The sequence below is a fragment of the Lepidothrix coronata genome, unplaced genomic scaffold, assembly GCF_001604755.1.
Source record: "Lepidothrix coronata isolate B3197 unplaced genomic scaffold, Lepidothrix_coronata-1.0 Scaffold88, whole genome shotgun sequence".
NCBI classification, from domain to species: Eukaryota; Metazoa; Chordata; class Aves; order Passeriformes; family Pipridae; genus Lepidothrix; species Lepidothrix coronata.
The window spans coordinates 3,725,484-3,741,625 of NW_016690268.1; the positions used below are offsets into that span (position 1 = coordinate 3,725,484).

Below are 16,142 nucleotides of genomic sequence, written 5' to 3' on the forward strand. Positions count from 1 at the left end.
GAACTTGTGAGACACGCAGGATGCCCACAGCGTGTGGATGCAAAGTGTGTGCAAAAACCACAATCCTTCCAAAAGCAAGGCAGTGTCGTTGATAACTAATGGTGGAACGGCCTTTGGTCTAGTATCCATGAGGGCCTGGGCAGACTTCATATTCCACTGGAAAATTCCCACTCTAATGCCATTGCTGGAGAAGCAGGAACAAGCAGTTTATTTCAGCAAAATATGAGGAATGTTTGAGACTAAAAGTTGTGGACAAACCAGCTTTATTATTTCTTGGATTTATGGAATTTAATTCTTTTTTCTGCTTTCCATCATTCAGTGCTGCTATTGTACTACACCACATTGGGTCTTTTCATACACATACATGTGTACATATATGCACATTTATATATGCACATTTATATGTGCATAAATAAATAAATGAATAGATTGTATATGTAGATATATATACAGGCACATAAAAATGTAAACATAAGCATGTAAATGTAAACAAATATAAATGACGTTCACCCTTGATTATTGTGGTTAAAAGCCAAAAGAAAATCTTAACTTATTGTAATGTCTGTTCAGAGTCTCACATTTTTTCCTTGCTTGTACCCAGGACTAGTGAGGTTATTGTTTTGCATTTTCTCTTTTAACGCAAATGACACAAAAAAGGAGGAAATACTTTCCCTGCTGGATACATGCTGGAGAAGAGAGTGGATATGCCACAATTTTTTTTTTCCAGTGCATCTGCAGACAGTCTCTGGCAACAAATCTTGCCATTACTGAGACACTAGGTCAACTAAACTGTTATTTGGGAAGATTAAAATTGAAATACCCATTACATTCTTCCTATCAGCAAGGAAACAGATGATGACAAACAAGGGGCCATGTGAGACTAAAACTGATGGTTCAAACCATCCAAGTTCCTTATATATAATATTGACTTTGGTAGGTACTTTGTTTCTTAATATTAGTACAGAACTGACATGCACTGCAGAATTAAAATGTATCTCAAGGATATTATTCCCCCTTTGTGCTAAAGTATATCTAAAATGTTACCCAAACAAAAAAATGGTAGGCAGATTCAGTAATGGAATATTTTTTCTCTTTATCCAGTACAGGATAAATGACATGACAACTAATTGTCTTATTTCCTTAAGTCTAAACTTTTACTCAAAGGTAAGCCAAGTGGTGCCTTTATGTATTTTCAGAGGAAAGTTTTTTCCTCATAAGGTTATATATCAGCGAGTTCAAAGAGTCTGTGTGCTTTCAGGTTTTATACAGATGTGGAGTGCTATAACACTTACTTAGAGAAACACAGCTGCTCATTTAAATGTCATAAAAGCTGTTATATAGAGGTAGACTTAATCCTATTTCTCCTTATAGATTTTATTTGCTGTAGTCCAGGACTTTTGCTTATCTACTACATATCATCATTATAAACTAAAAGCCATTTTATTTGTGCAGATTGCAAAGGAGGCAGTGTATTTTTCTTCTTCGCTTATTTTTAAATAAATATTGAACAGTCTTTGTCACTAATTTAGCTGGAAAAAATTCCTCACCCTTAAACTGGGGCAGTCAGAAGAATTTCTTCTTTCTGGCTCTCCCAAGAGTGCTGTGTGCTTGGTGATATCTTCTCCTGCCTCTCTCTTCTCTTCCCTTCTCTTCCCTCCCCTCTAGGTAATCAAGGACAGGTCTGTTTTCTAAAATTTAGTTTTAAGAGAACAGGACCAATGATGATGATGATGTGTGTTGTGATACAGTGAGGTAGGAAATCCACATTTAACAAAACTGAGGTGTTTGGGAGAAAAGGGGTATCCTGTGAAACAGGGCCATTGGCGAGGAGAACAACTTTGATTCTAGAGCTTTACCTAAGTTTTAGTTGGCTTTTTTATGTGTTCACTAGCCACAGTAAATATATGCTGTAGCAACACAAGGAATCTCACCTGGGAAATACAGATAAGAAACTCCCACAGAGCATGTAATAAAGTGCTTGCACTTGCACTTGCACAGGCCCATCAGGTGCTCTCGTTGCCCCAAAAGGGGTTGCTAGCTGATAATTCAACTTTTTTTTTTTTTTTATGAAAATAAAATCATACTAATTTGCAGGGAAGTTGATTTTCACCCCATCTCACTTCCAGTCTTGATGATGATGATTTTTTAAAGTGTCCATGTTGGTAACTGACTGACTATCAAATGGGGTGGGACTTACTAGGTGGAGGGTCTGCAGCAGGGACCTGGGGGCCATGATTTTATGGCCAGTTTCTAAGTTTCCCGGGATGTGGCAAAGCTAATCTGAAGAGTTCTGTGAAAATGTTTAGATAATTAAATAATAAAAGTGGCTTAGGAATGGGATTTTCTACAGAAATCTTCTGATTGTCTCTTGGCCAACATTTTTCTTCCATCACACGTTCATACTATCTGCCTGGTAGATCCGGCACCTTTATGGTCTTTGAGCTTGCCTACACAGCAAAGTTCATCCTTGGTAAGACAGGCTGTGATGATACTGTGATGATATGACCAATGTGTTCCATGAAATTAGTTTCCTGCTGTGGACACCCCTGGGTGCGGTTCCTCTGCCCCAGGCAGATTACCTCCTCAAGGCACTTAATGAACTGCCTGAGTCAAGAGGAGGGTTATGGCTGAATTCCCACTTGGAAAGTGCACCCAGGGCTTTGACCACATACCCCAAATATGCACTCATGGGGGTGGCAGGACCTGACCCACCATCTCAGTAGAGTGAGGGATTTGTCCCTTTCAGGGCAGCAAAAGTTTATTACTCACCAAGGAGAACTCAGTGGCTAGAGAGATGCTGAGCCTGAAGAGACTGGTGGGTGCTAAATTTACCATTTTTAGTTCACTGACCTTACTAAGGAGATGATTTTGGAGAGCCATTGTTGAATTAGGGTTTGTTACGACTATTCCTATGTGATAAATTTATCCTTCAGCTGCTTAATGTGAAAGATCAAAATGAGCTGCCAACTACCACTTATTTATCAATTATGTCCCAATATTTGCTAATTCATTTAAACCTGGATTCCTAAAATCTCACTTTTAATTTTTTTATATTTTTTAAGAAATTTTTTGTCTTTGGAAAGGCTTGAAAATACAAAGCCAGGGACACAGAACCAGAAAATAGTGTTTCAATGTGCACTTTAAAAAGTTGCAATTTTTAATGCATCATGTTGTTATGATTTTTTGAATTCTTGGTGGTGTTAACAAACAAAAAATGAACAGCTTTTTTTCAAGCAATGTATGGAGTAATGGGCAGATGCAGGATAAATACTGAAAAAAATGTAGGTGTTTCATTTTCATCTGTGCCAAAACAGTAATAATGTTAACTTTTGTAATGTACTGAAAAAGGCAGAAGAAAAATGATGTTTTATTATTGGATAATAAAGCTTTTCCAGGCGTTTATTTACTAGAGATCATGAAAGTTCTGTCTCCGTAAGGTTGTTTAATCCAACCACTGCTACTATGAAAATTTAGAAGTCAGAATTTTGGGGCATTCCCTGCTATCTTTTGAATTTAATAAAATAATAATCTGGTTTTCAGCTGATGTCATTCTCAAAGGAAACATTTTGCTAACGTTGAGTAGTGATAGCATAGAAAATTCATTTGATCTTATATAATGTTTTCATGGTTAATAAGATTTGCATATGACATTTTTACATGATTAAAAGTCCTGGAATTTCATTGCAGTAGGCATTAACTTCTGTGATTGAAGTTAAGGGAGATTTTTTTTATTATTTTTTTTTAATAGGTAATCAAGAGTTTAACTGCCTCTGGGGCATTTTAAGAAAATGTTATACAGTACTTAACAAACATTATACTACAAATAAGAGTGATATTCCTGTAATTAAAACAGTCTGGATATTGCTTAATGAATGTTTTTCTTATCTTAATGCATAGGCAGTAAGGATTCATGTAGTTGCCTTTATTAACTTGTGGAGTTAGTTAAAAAGCTGGTTAAAACAGTAAGTCCATATCAGGTCAATATAAAATGCTTCTGTAGGGATTTCATTGCTCTTATAAATCTGACTAGTTAAAAAATAAACACAGACGCTTGTTTGTACCATCCTGAGCCATATTGCAGGGTAGTATTTCTGCCTGTAGACATTTCTAAAGTTAAATGTTGCCTGGAGCACTGCAGGATTTGCAAGAGTTCTTCTTTATCGTCTGTTTAGGAAATATTTTAAAATTTCCACCAGGCTTGTGTTCAAAAGCGGAGAGCAGTTGGTTTTCAATTAGTGTAGCCACAATTGCTGTTGTGCATTCGTTCTTTTTTTCTGTCATATTGCATCAGCTCTGATGTAATTACAACATTTTCTCTTTTTTGTGTAATTGCAGTGCATTGTAGTTTTATAGTTCTGTTCTTCAACGGTTTAATATTTACTAAGTGCTTGCTAAATTGTTCTTCGCTGCTCAGTTGTTTGGCACAGAAACCATTCTGAGTAAGTTCAGCTTAAAACAAAAAAATTCTTTGACATAATTATTCCTCTGCATAATAATAATTCTACAAAATAATGCTTGACTGAACATAAATCATATTTTTACTTTTAATCTTTTTCTGAAAATATCATGCAGGGGTTTTTTTTCTCTATCTGAGGTTGAGCATCTTTTGTTTGAAAGATACTCACCAGCTGGATCGCATCTGCATACATCTAAGACTCAATTTTGCACAAGTGTCTGTGCCAAAACCTGAAAATAGCAGGTTGACCCACGTGTAGCCTAAGAATGCATGGAAATAGAATAGTTTCATAATCCAAAATTAATCGCTGGTCCTGCAGGTCCTTAAGTGCGTGGTTAACTGTGTTTGACTAGTCCTTGATTTCTCTGGGCTAAGCACATGCTCCAGTGGATTTACAGGAAAAATCTCAAAATGCAGAGAAGACTGCTATATTATTTTCTTTTTCCTATGTGGTAAAAATGTCTGTGCTTTATTTAGTAGTATAATTTATCTACATTTCTAAGTACAGGGATCATCAAGATGATTGTACTTTGGGTAACTGTAGACTGCCATAAATTGCAAATTGAGATAAAATATGGTCTATTTAGTGAAAAAGTCTTAGAAGTGTGAAGGGACCCTCAGTTTGTAAAATATCCCCACCACGACCAAAACCATAAAGATGACAGTTTGTAATAAAAAAATCAGAAATTCTGGAAGACCCAAAGTGCATGACAAATTTCTTCTTTCTTCTGATTTCTGCAGCACCAGTATGTCGATACTCCGTTCATTTCCTTCTGCTAAATATTCTCAGGCACATCTTTAATGTGATTTAATTTTAACTCAGATGTAAATCAGAAGTGATTTTAAGGACTGTTTTCCTTTTCTCTGACACCGTGCAGACATGGACATCTAACCTGTGCAGGCTCTGGTGAACATAGAGGCTCTCTGTTACGGCAGGGTCATTTTAACAGGCAGGAATGGCACTTTATTGATTCTGACTTTATCAAGTGCCTGTTTCTTATTTTACATATAACTCGTTAGCAGCCTGCTCCTAAACTGCTGAGGAGTCTTTGGCTGTTTGGGACTCAGACTTTAATCACAGTAATTAGCGTGGAATTTTTGAGTTCTGGTCTCGATCTTGACCTTGTAGCATTTAGCCAATGCGCACACAGCTGGACTGGTGGCAGGAGCTGCAAGAGCTCAGTAGTGGGGATGCTCCTTGTGTCCTGGTGTGGGAACTGACGCGGAGGGAATAGAGGGGAGTGGGAAGAGGGGAAAAGCGTGTTCAGTAAGAAAAGAAGTTCTGTCCAAACGTTCTTACCAATTTTTGTGTGTGAACATAGAGATGTGGGTGAGTGTGTGAAAACGGGGCAGAATTAGGAGGAAGGGAAGTACCTGATGGTGAGCCAGAGGGGAGAACTGGAAGAGGCAAGAGTGGTTTTGCAGTGAAATAGAGAATCTCTTCAAAGTTCAGCTTTTCTGCAGAGGCTACCAGAATGGGTTTGACTATATAAACAATTACAGATTTGTGGGGTTTATAATATTCACTTCCTAAGACAGATTTTGGCATCGGATGTTCCAGGATATCTTATTGGTGATATGTGCTTCATCCTCCTCTTGAACTGGAAGATACTTGACCCCCAAAGACATGCTTTTTCCTTTGTGCCGTGACAACACTTTGTGCATATTTGTTTGTACATAAAACCCAAAACCAAATAAACCAAACCTAATCATACATCAATGTCATACATCCAAAGAAATATCTTCTTACTTCTCAATGTGCATCTTAAAAAAAGCTAATATATGTACAGTGTTTTCTGAATCTCTCAATATTGATATTTGATCTTCATCTTTATTGTGTGATGTTTTTGTTATTTAAAATGTCTTGTAATTTTCCGTCGCAGCTGCAAATTTAATTCTGTAAAAAAATATATAATGCAAAAGCTTCTCTTGGGAAGATGTATAACTAAACAGAATTTTACACAATCTCTTTAAAAATGCAAATTAGAAACATCACTAATTAAATAAATGAAAGCACTTAAAATTTACTTATAAAAACTAAAACTTACAAACTGTTTATATTTAGTGTTTGTTTATTTCTATGTCTTCATATTTAGGAAAACAGGGAAATGAATTGTTACCTTAACTACAATGTTCCCTAGGTTTAAGTGGCAAAGTGAACATGTCACAGGCAGACAGAGTGCTTTTCCGTTGCCCTGCAGTGCTGTGGGTTTGATTTAGCAGCAGAAAGCATCCCAAGGAGTAAGACACTTTGTTAATGGTAAAAGCAAAGCGAGGAACAACTCAGCTCGAGAATACTTTATGGGCATGAGGAGTTATCCAGAGTTATCCACACCCTAAGGAAGGGAGCGAATCCTCAACTGTATGTCACATATGTTAAAGCTCCCCAAGACAGGACACCAATTAACCTTGAATGATAGCAAACACACACACACAGGCTGCCTGAGAGAAGCAGCCTGTTGCCATTAGTAGGAAGCAGCAACCCTTGTCACCCTGAGCCATTATTTAAATTTCTTTTAAAATTCACTTATTAATTCAAAGAACAGTAGCACTCTCCTCTTCCTCACAAACAGACTACTTTTGCTGCCCTGAAAACAGGAGACGTTAGTAATATGAGAAGCCAGTGGTCCTTTTATTTTTATCCTCGCTGTCTAATTTGGCCATTTTGAATTGAGAAGAAAAAAACCCCTGATCTTCAGTCAAAGCAATTTAAGGCATGATGGAGCTCAGAGTGAACCAAAACAACAGGGTCAAATGTAGTTGAAAGAACATGGTGGGGTAAATAAAAGGTCTTTTTTTTTTTTACATTTAGTGCTGGTGGGAGGAGAAAGTTTGGTTAACTATTTAACCTATGATAGCCTTTTATCATTTTATGGCTTAGAGGTCCGTGATTTTAAGCCTTTGTCAGTAAGTTCCTGGTTTCTATTCGATCTTTTCTCTTGTGTCTGGTTATATGACTTAAATTGATTTACTGGAGATAGGAAAAAGCTATAAATAGCAGACAGACACATATTTTTCCTAAAATTACTTTCCAGCAACTTTAGATTTGGTGCTCAGTTTCCATTTAAATCCTGAACTGCTTTCTTCCACTCAAACTTCCCTCTATCATGATTTTTTTTGATCAGTGGGGCTCTCCTTCCCCATTTGGTTCACCTCTCTATTTTTTGGCTAAAATGCAATGTGTCCTGGTCAGTTGGAGCAAGTGCTTGTGAAAGGTCACTTGGAAGCCCCCTTTTCATTTCTCCCAACTACAGTTTTTCCAGCAGGCAAGCATTCTCAGGAGCAACCCCCTCCAATCTGTCCCTTTTGATATCCAAAGCTGGTTGTTACGGGGGTTAAATTTCTTAATTCACTGAGTTTTTGTGAGCACTTCTTCAACCCACCACGCTCAATGCCCGCAGCTGGGTGCAGACTGCCTGTCTCCCTTAGGATGCTGTGAAAGTGTTAGGGTTTATTCTTTCACCTTCTCCACACTTTTGGGGGGCCAATTCTACACCTGTGTACCTTCCATCAGCTTCAGGGGAATTAATCTTCATGTTACATCTGTGCTAGATAATATCAGCCTTATGGTGAGGAGTTTAAAATCAGACAAAGCCTCCTCTGGTAAGGAAAACTGCTTGTCAAGAGATCTCAAACCATGAGAGCTGGTGGCTTCTGCCTGCCCTGACAAGGGGTTAGGTTAGGTTAGGTTTTTAAACTTAATTAGTTTTTTGAAGGTCAGGGAAATGACCGTACTGAGTCTGGAACAAAGGGAGAAATCAAAATGTAAAGCTGAATGTTCAGTATGTTGATAACCTCCCAGTTTTAATTTCAACATAATTGGATCAGGGTTAGTGGCAGTTGTTATGTAAAGTTCCTTCCCTTACTTTTAATTCAAAAGTAAATATAGTTCTTCACTTTTAACCAAGGTATTTTTCTTTTTTTTTCTTTTTTTCTTTTTTTTTTTTCCCCAAAGAAGAGCTGCTCAGTTTACCTCAGATTTCTTTCTACTAGAAGAGCACTAAGATTCGGGGACCTGCATTTTGATGGTAAATCTTGTGACATGACCTTTTGTTTTCCATGTGAGGAAACGTTAGCATTTTTTCACATGTTAACTTCTAAACAATTACGGGGAATTTCTTTTCCTTGAAAACTGCTATCCTTTTCTTTTTCCTCCCCTTTTCTCTCTTCTTGATATTTTTATTTCCCTTTTATATGGAGACTTGTAGATTTTGTCACTTCAAACGTTAGCTGTTCCTCCTCTTTTCTTTCGCTTTACAATACACACTAGGAGATTTATTTTTTTTTGCATATTCCTCCCCTTTCTCTGTGAGATATTGTAGTTCACCAAATTTAAAACACTACAGTATTTAGAATCCCTGCAGTGCCATTTTAAGTATTTGGACCTGGAAAATGCCCCAAGCAATAACTACCTGAATTGCTTTTAATTACACAATATAGCTGCATCATTTTACTTCAGATTCTTTTTGATTGATGCTGTAAGGCAATTGTAACCATGGATGATGGGATTAAGTGCCTCTTGAAGTGACTTTAGCTTCTTGTGGGAACAAAGGGAAAGAAGAGAACACTTAGTCCCTTTTTGAGTGAACAGCTTTTTTTCACTTGCTATATAAAGAAATACAATTAACAAACATTATCCCCAGAGGTGAATTGAAATGTACATGCGGACAATAACCGCTCTTGACTGCAATTAGACATATATGATCCGAGGTATTTTGGCCATTCATTAGTGCTAATTGTTTGAGAAACAAGCCCAGAGAACAAATGATTAAAATGTTAGTGCCATAACCAGGATTATTAGCATGTGTGATAAAATGCATGCGCCGCAGCTGTACCAATAAAACTCTCCGGCGAGTCGCTTTGATTCGACAACTACTCAGCTCGGCTGTGAGCCCTTCGTATTTGCACAGGGCCTGCTGATGTTTANCAACTTGTATCTTCTTTTCTTAATTAGAAAGAATTACTATGCAAATTGCGGGTCTGAGTAATTCCATAGAAGTTTCTTTGTCTTTGGCAGATTATTTGTGTGTGGTTGTGTGCTACTGCCTAGTGACTTCAACATATGAAAACCATTATATTTACTCTGGAGTGGGGTGGTTTTTTGCACATATCAGAGAAACAATTTGTAGATTTTTACTGCGTTAGCTGGGTCTTGTTCAGGAGGCATTGTGGGTCTTGGGTCACTTCTGTCCTTCTCCCACAGCACCACAGACATCCAGGATTGTGACTGGTATGCATGGAGATCGTAGACTCATGCATAGATATCAGAAATACATGTTGTGGCAATTATCCAGCTTTTTTAATGGTTTTAATCAAATGCCTAAAAATGCGCTTCAGAAACACTTGGCCAACACTGTGCCGAAGATTGTAGAAGAAGAGATTTGGCCTTTTGAGCAATGTTTTAGGCAGTTCCCAATGTAGCATCTCTTCCAGAGGTAATTTGATTTAGCAAATAAACAGGGAACAGAGGAACAGGTTAAAGTGCTGAATATCACTTGTGGGAGTACTTTACTTCATGAGCTATATGTTGTTGGCTCCAATGAGACCGCACAGGTGTGTGCAGTTAAGTATATGTGTGAGTATGAGCAACACTGGAATGTGAAAATGCAGTTTATAGCAGGGAAATTTGCATAATTGGGAGTAATTTCACTGGCTGCAGTCACAGTGTACGGCTGCCATTGCAAAATGCAATGTCTCTTAGTAATCAAAAAGGTTTTCTTTTCTCCTTCCCAAGGATGAACTATTCACTCTTGGGTGAAACAGTTCTCAGAGGACCATGAGTAACTTTAACTTGCCAGCTACTTTTACATATTTGATGAAGACTTTAGTAGAGTGTTATGTTTGCTGAAGAAATCTAGTTTTATTTCCAAGACCCAAGAGCATTCAGCATGCTGTTAAATGCTATGAATGAAAATATGCTGCTGTAAAACAATTTAATGAGCATTACCCAATAGCCTAGTCCTTACTTTAACTCAGAGTGCTTAAAGGAAGAAACATTGTCTTAGCAAATTCACTTGGCTTTTGTCCATGTGTTTAGTTTAAACCATAGTCAAGCTTAGTTTGAATCATTAAAATACTTGGAGTCAGGAAACATATGTAAGATTTTCTTCCGCTTTATGGCACAGGGTTAACAATATAATCGAGATCACAGTGCTGTGTGGGTTTTTTGTCCTAAAAAAGTAACTGCTGGGGAGTTTTTAATTCTATCAAAAGAACAGAAGTCAAGATAATCAGGATAATGTTTCCTACCAGAGTAGCTAACTGCTCATATATAGAGCACCCCAGGCCTTGCCACTGCTTTAAAAAGGTCTATAGGCAGATGGATTTCTTAATAAATCCATGTCTTCCTCTACTTTTCATTTTATTGTAGAACATAAAATACGACTCTGCAAGGAAAATGCACAGTAATGATTTAAAAATATATGTCAAAACAATAGCATGTGAAAACATTTACTGCAGTCATGCCTAAGCATAATTGTTGAAAACTCCTTTTTTACACAAACATTTCTAGAGCTCTTTGTTTTGAAAGGAGAAGGATTCTGTGCTGGTCCACTGACACCAATTCTTCCTGTATATTTTTTTTTTCTGGCCGTACCTCTTGAAAAAGTTGTTGCTTCTTCAACTTGCTAAAATGTCCCATAAGACTAATAATTTGACATATTGACAGTATATTTCTTATAATAATTTTTGTCCTGAGAAACCTGTGTTTTGAGCCTACATGGCTACAAAGTTGGTTAGCTTAGGAGGAGATACCAATAGTCAGCAGGCAGTGGTTTTTCTAACATTGAGCCTATTAACTGATGGTATTTCAATGGATTAAATCTATCACTTCTTTGGAGTCAGGTGGTCTGCTTTGGAAGCTGTACTGTTCCATCTAAACACAAGTTCACAGACCTCAGTAGTGACACCTGACTATATCTGGCCTTCAAGTACTGATGCTTTTACCTACACAATACTACACGCCGTTGTGTGTGGTATGCAGAGCAGGGCTGCCTTTGTGGGGCTAGCAGCAGTGACAGGGAAACCGGCTGGTCAAACAGTCCTTCGCTTGATGACAGCCCAGAAGAAATCCCGGGAAACATGTGTGACAGGAGATACATCTCATCTCAGCATGCTCTGAGATTATGGTGTTAGCCATGTCTATCAGGTTTCTGGCATGTTGGAGGGTTGGTGAGAGGCAATCATTAAGAGTGCTTCAGGGGCTGCTTGGCTCTAGTCTGGAGTTAACTATTAATGGGCTGAGCTCTTTGACTCCTTTGTGCCATTGGGAACCACAAGATTGAAGCCATCAGAGAAAGCGAATAGAAATTAATCACTTTTGTCCCCTCATATATGTTTAGCAAAGGACAGCAGACCTCTTTACTGACCTCTATGTCACACTGAAAAAAGACTCTCCTCTTTCCATTTGAGGTAAACCACTCTTCCACCTCCTCCTTGCTCTTCCAAAGTGTACTACTGCAAGAAAATGAGATTAAGTGGATTTAACTAGCAGGCACTTGAGTTACAACAAGTTTTTTTACCATCCCCACTTCAACCTGAAGCAGGGGACATGAAGTGGTTTGTGGGAGAGGGGCAAAGAGAGTACTTGGGAGACACTCAGTGGATGTCAATGGCGTGTCTCCAAGTGTTGTTAAAACCTCCACCACCTGAGTCTTGATGTTATTGCACTTAGAGATGAAGAAGACTTATCAACTTATCAAGGGTAACACTTGCACTTGTAATAAAATAATTTCTGTTAAACAGCCAAGCTGCCCCATTTCTTAGGCTGAAGGAAGCATTACCAGGCATGTTACAAAGAAGAGTGGGTTTTTGTGGGCTCATAAAGTCGGTTCAACCAGGATGTGCAGAAACGCAGCAGTGGAGATAGTGGAATAGTTTTCTTTTTCCGTTTTGTTTACTGAGATAAAATGTGATAAAAACTTTCTTCATCTTTTTAACCTAAGGCTTATATTCAGCTTTTAGGGTGCACACTCCAGGAGAAGAGAGGGTTCTTCGACAGATTCAGCTTAGAAAGGCAAGCATTATAGCAGCCCATCAGTGACATACCATCTTGGCTCTGATTTAGATTGACTGAACTCATTTCCAAGCGTTTGAGAGCTTTAGTCACATTCACTTTGAAGAAAACCCACGTGCATGTGTAGCCACATGTCATCCAAGTGTAGCAACTTGGAAAGCATTATTAAGAAGGGCATAGGAAAATGCAGAGATCCCTGATATAATGTGATAATGACATGTTCAGCATGGTGCTAGAAAAACTTTACATTATTCAAAGTGGCGAATAATATACAGGATAATGCATAATGGTGTTATATGGTAGGATTATTTTGTGGCATAAGTGCCTTGTGCTGAGTATGAAGGCGAATTGTATTATTTTGTCCTCATTTTTAATGTAGCAGAATAGGCCTGGGGGTTACAGCATGAAATGGGGAGAAACAGGAGCAGGCAAGGAGTTTTTTTGGAAGGCCATGAATCACAGTGGCACCCTCTGCAATTTATTTCTCAGTGCTTGTAATTGTGGAGCAAAGCAAGCTCCCCACCACCCTTGAGAGCAGCCTCACCCAGCAGTCCTAGTGCCTCCAAGTGCACTAACCCAGCTCATGCCTGAGGTAGGTTACCTGGGTCCTCACCAGCACTATGTGCACAAGGTGGAGACCACCACAAACCTGATGCCTGTGGGCCACATATGTCACTCGCTCAAGCCATGTGACACCACTGGAATGTGGTGCACAAAGCGTTTATAAATTTTAAAAGGCACACAGCCTACGACCTGCTGATGATGTTGGTGGGTTTTTAAGCTCTGTCAATGGAAGTCTGTGCTGTGGATCTGAAGGTCTGAAGGCTTCTGAAAGAATGTTAGGATTAGTGAAGTTCCACATTACATGGGGTTTTCATTCCTGTTTTCCCCATTTCCCCCTCCATCCATTTTGCTTATTTAAAATTTGCATGCAAATATGTTTGTTGATATAATGCCAAGGTTGCAAAATCAACTTCACAAGCCCTTATTTGTTTTAGTCAGCACCCCTGCTTCATTCCTAGCATGACGTCCAGCTCCTGGAGAAAATGTGGCAGATAGCAGCCTCCTCTCTAAAGCAGTCCTGATCTGTTCCCAGCACAGTTTTCATCCTACGGAGTCCTATGACAGCAGAAAAGCCAAACACCACCCTTCTGTATTTCATGCTTGCCATAGCACCCAGAATGGCCAGCATAATTAAGGCTGAATGGATAACCTCAGCCCTGGCAGGTCTTCAGTTGTGACTGTTTATGTTTGCAGCTTCTGTTGAACATAGTAGTTTCAGAGTTTTATACTGTAATTAACTGTAATACAGGTATATCCTTACCTTCACTCTTCCTAAGGGGGGAAATATAGATAACCAAAAAATAACCACTATCTACTTAGAAATGTTTCACTTTTAAAATATAGTCAAATAATATTTATAGCATTGTAGCCAAAAGTCTAATTTTAACAATATCGTTTACAGGGTGAATTCTCCTCTGCCAGTTGCTGTTCCTAAGCTTAGTTATCACTTTGCATCATCTCACAAGTATGTTCCCAGACGAGCTGTCCTGTATGTACCTGCGGATGATGAAAAAAAGATACGAAAAATCCCTTCACTGAATGTAGATTGTGCAGTGCTGGACTGTGAAGATGGTGTGGCTCTGAACAGAAAGGTAACTAAAAATTATCTGTGTGATACAATCAGCACTAAGGAGAACTTTGTGGGAAAACATTGCCTTTGCCTTGGGGAAGTGACAACCAGAGAGACAAAGATCTTAATCTCAAGATATACAAAGTAATGTCACAGTGATAGGCTTTGTGAAGGTGTTGGGAAAGTCTGGTTACCCAGAACTCAGAGACATTCCGTGTGAGTAAGTGAGGAGGGAGTTTTGAAGGAATACAGAACTGGGTGTAAGCTCCCATCACAGAAGAGTGGAAGATACTGTCATTCTTAGGGAAGAGGACAAAAGAGTTTGTGAGAAGCGGGAAAGGAAGAGTTAGTTCGGAACCACCAGGTGGCCAGTTTATTGTTGAAATGAAAGCAGCTTCAGACTGCAAGCAAACCAGCGTGGGCCTGGGTTTGAGCCTTGGAGTGTTTGGAAATATTTATTTCCTGAGATTTTGGGAAAAAATGCTGTTAGGAATGTTTTTCAAGGAGAGACAAGATAGATTCTGAGTGTACCAGTGTTTGGAACAAGAATGCAGAGCAGAGTGGGAGATAGATGTAGATGTGTAAAGTACCTATGCCAAGTTTTCATTAAAATTGAATTGTGAAAGAAGAATGATCTAGCATGCATTCAATTTCACTTGCAAGCAATTTTTTTTAATATATGAAAATAACAATTTTAAAATATTTCACATCTTAGAATCATAGAATCATTTAGGTTGGAAAAGACCTTTAAGATCATTGAGTCCAGCCTTAAGTGTAACTGCCAAGTCAGACGTCTTAAACAACGTATACAAGACATTAGTGCAAATTTTCCTAATGAAAGCTATTTCTGAACAGGAATGTAAGTTTGCTGTCACATCATTTTCATATTTGCCAGTTTTCCTGTGTTTCAGTGCTTCGAACTACAGCAAACAGTGTTTAGGATTTGAGTATGAATGTGTTGTCCAGGGAGTTAGGAAAATAGGCATGAAAAGTTTCCTGTGTCATCTTAAAAATATGGATGAAATTTTATTCTTTTCTTTTTCTTGTGAGTTAATGCTTTCCAGAAGGACTTTCTTGGATAGTGCTCTCTTTAACCTTCAGCTCTTTACAGGTATGTTGGAAAGGAAGAAGTTTACAGAGTTTGCATATGTCTATTCTAGTTCTGAAAAGGGAAAATAGTATGTTCCTGTGTACTGTTGAAGATTATTGGAAAACATTTTTCAGTTGCTAAAATTCTGTGTTGTAAGACTAAGATTATATCTGCTGTCACAGTGAATTAGTACTGTTTCATCATATTTGGGAGGCTGCTGCTGTAAAATGACACAAATGTATTAAACTGTAGTTTTTTTAGATGCAGCTTAATTAGATCAAAAAATAATTTATAGCAGAAACATCTATTTGTAATAGAGGATAACAACAAAACAAAAAGTTATGATCAAGATTACAAATTTGACAGTAATAATTTCCAAAAGGTGGTAAAACTCTAGCTCTGTTGAAGTGAAGTTATGCCACTGAGTATAAGATTTCAAATAAATTAGGCAAAAATGGGTGATAGAAACTTGAGACAACAGATGAGCCCCTGACTGAGCTAAATACAAAAAGAAAGCAGACTGGAGGGAGAAATGGGGACAGGCTACCAAGGAGCAACACAGAAGTGTGGTCCAGGCATGTATGGGCAGAATGAGGAAGGTCAAAGCTCGGCTAGAATCAAAACTGGTGAGGGATGAGCAGAACAAGAAGAATGGCTATTATAAGTGCATCAGCAGTAAAAATTAGAAGGAAAACCAGTAAAAGTTTGGATGCACTACTCCATGAAGCCTCAGGATTTACTGTCAGAATCTGCCTGCCAACAGACCTGCTAGGTTGTATCCTAGAAGCAAAGCTTGGAGAAAAGAGATAGCAGCCACAGTAGGGGAGGATGGAGTTAGGGTCTGTTTAAATAAGCTGGTCTATGGGATCAGACAGGACATACTGAAGGCCTCTGAGGGAGCTGACTAGTTTCATCATGAAGCTGCTGTCTCTCATCACTGAAAGGTCAA

The 16,142-nt window shown here is 38.4% G+C and overlaps 1 long non-coding RNA gene across 1 annotated transcript in view; it reads left to right on the forward strand.

Moving 5' to 3' along the window:
* Positions 1 to 14,125, forward strand: part of LOC108500287 — an 87,917-nt gene extending 73,792 nt beyond the window's left edge. The window contains exon 2 of the long non-coding RNA XR_001875812.1: positions 13,936 to 14,125. This is a non-coding gene — a long non-coding RNA (uncharacterized LOC108500287). The remainder of the gene's footprint in view (positions 1 to 13,935) is intronic.
* Positions 14,126 to 16,142: the final 2,017 nt, after the last annotated feature.